Below are 2,224 nucleotides of genomic sequence, written 5' to 3'. Positions count from 1 at the left end.
CCACTAGAAAACTAGAAGTGGAGCTGTGGCTCAAAGTGGTAGAGTACTAGCCTTGAGCAAAAAGAGCTCAGAGACAGCACCTAGGCCTCATGTTCAAGCCCCACAACCGACCAAAAAAAGCAATTCGTGGAAGAAGTTATCTTCTTCAGAGTTGTATAAATATAAGAAAATGAAAAATCCACTTTTGGGTTTGTTTGTTTTGAACCCAGGGTCTTAGGCATGCTGGGTAAGGGATATATTACTGAGTTTCCCAGCCTCTGATTTAGTTGTAACTACAAGTGTTTGGTAACTGTCTCCTAAACATTATTGCAGGAGTAGGTCCAACATGAGTCCATATATAGCCCTTTTCTGGTCTGGTGGAGACAGTGGGAAATGGTGGTGACCTTGACTTGAAATACTCAGACGGTGCATGACAAACAAATTCCAAGTATTCCATCTTCCTGGGAAGGTCTTCCTCTGGCCATATGATATGAGACAAAGGATCAAACTGATCTGTGGGGTTAGAGCGAGTGGGAATGAGCTACATCAGTGCTGCGCTCTTCTCTCAATACTGGTCGTAGATAAAACCCCTGATCTGAGCATAGTAGAGCTTTCCATGTTGATTATCAATCACAGAAACATCATCACCATTTTGGTAATATACTCCGTTGTAGAACATTGATTTTGCAGTGATGATGGTGGAAACAGACTCAGGAGCTCTGATGGGATTTTTTAATTTAAAAATATGTCTTCAATCTTTACTAGCCATACAACCGACAAGGGTCTCATATCTAAAATATACTTGGAACTCAAAAAATTAAGTCCCCAAACAACAAATTCTCAAATAAACAACTGCCCAATAAATAAGTGGGCTAAAGATATAAAGAGAAACGTCTCTGAACAAGAAAGAAGGATGGCCAATATACACATGAAGAAATGCTCAACATCACTAGCCATAAAAGAAATGCAAATCAAAACAACATTGAGATACCACCTCACTCCAATTAGAATGGCAAAAATCAAGAACTCTAACAACAACAGATGCTGGAGGGGATGTGGACAGAAGGGAACCTTACTTCATTGTTGGTGGGAATGTAAACTTTTTCAACCACTTTGGAAAGCAGTATGGAGATTCTTCAAAAGACTTCACACAGAGCTCCCCTATGACCAAGGAATCCCACTTTTGGGCATTTACCCAAATGTTTACAAACAAGACCACACTAAAGCTACCAGCACAACTATGTGTATTGAAGCATTATTTACCATAGTTAAGATATGGAACCAACCCAGATGCCCTTCAGTAGATGAATGGATCAAGAAAATGTGGTATATATACACAATGAACTCTATGCCTCCATCAGAAAGAATGGCATTGCCCCATTTGTTAGGAAATGGAAAAACTTGGAAAAAATTATATTAAGGGAAGTAAGCCAGGCCAAAAGAAACACAGGTCCCATGGTTTTCCTTATTTTTAATATCTAGTATATGTATGAGTCAAGCCAAAAAGGTCAGATAATGTGATGGTAGGAAAATGAACCCTTAGATATGTATTTTAATGTTTTTTTCTTCTTTCATGCATGTGTTTCTAATGCATTTATAAGATTATTTCTTTTTTGCTTTGTATGTCCCTCCCCCACATTATTACCCCCGCTTTCATTATATTTGATGTCAGTATAACTTGTGGAGGAGATGGGGAAAAACAAGTCGTTTAAGGATTCAGGTGGACCTGTTGCAACAATGAGAAGTACAAATTTTCATGTCAAAAACGAGCTTTACAAGGTCGGTGGGGGATAATGGGGGAAGGATTGGGTGGGGGAGAGCGGGGAGGTTGGGAAAGGAAGTGAAGGGTAAACAAAGGAGGAGGCTGCAATGCTTGTTAAGAAATGTATGCATTATCCTGCCCATGTAATTGTAACCCCTCTGTACAGTATGTTCACAAATAAAATAAAATAAAATAAAATAAAATAAAAATAAAAATATGTCTTCACCCTTTTCCTTTAGTGGAAACTTTCTTTCTGGCAGCTTTTTAAATAAATGAATAAATAGAAATAATCTGAAACAAAATAATACAGTACCTTATATGGTGCTTCTCAATGAAAATAGATTAATTCAGTATGTCTTGGTGGTCCAAGAGGTGAAAATAGCTATGGAGCAGCATTATCAAAATGAGCATTGAAACAAAAAATAGTCAATGATTTCAACCCAAATGACTAGATTCACAAATGAAGTAATCTTTGGCCATACT

The 2,224-nt window shown here is 37.8% G+C and overlaps 1 pseudogene; it reads right to left on the bottom strand.

Annotated features, from left to right (window-relative positions):
• Positions 1-262: 262 nt before the first annotated feature.
• On the bottom strand, positions 263-2,001 carry LOC138804409 (GATA zinc finger domain-containing protein 1 pseudogene; annotated as a pseudogene).
• Between the last annotated feature and the right edge of the window lie 223 nt (positions 2,002-2,224).

This window comes from Dipodomys merriami, unplaced genomic scaffold (assembly GCF_024711535.1).
Source record: "Dipodomys merriami isolate MVZ:Mamm:240054 unplaced genomic scaffold, mDipMer1.0.p SCAF_3607, whole genome shotgun sequence".
Taxonomy (NCBI): Eukaryota; Metazoa; Chordata; class Mammalia; order Rodentia; family Heteromyidae; genus Dipodomys; species Dipodomys merriami.
Note: the sequence above shows the minus strand (reverse complement) of the source record. Positions and strands in the feature narration are given on the sequence as shown.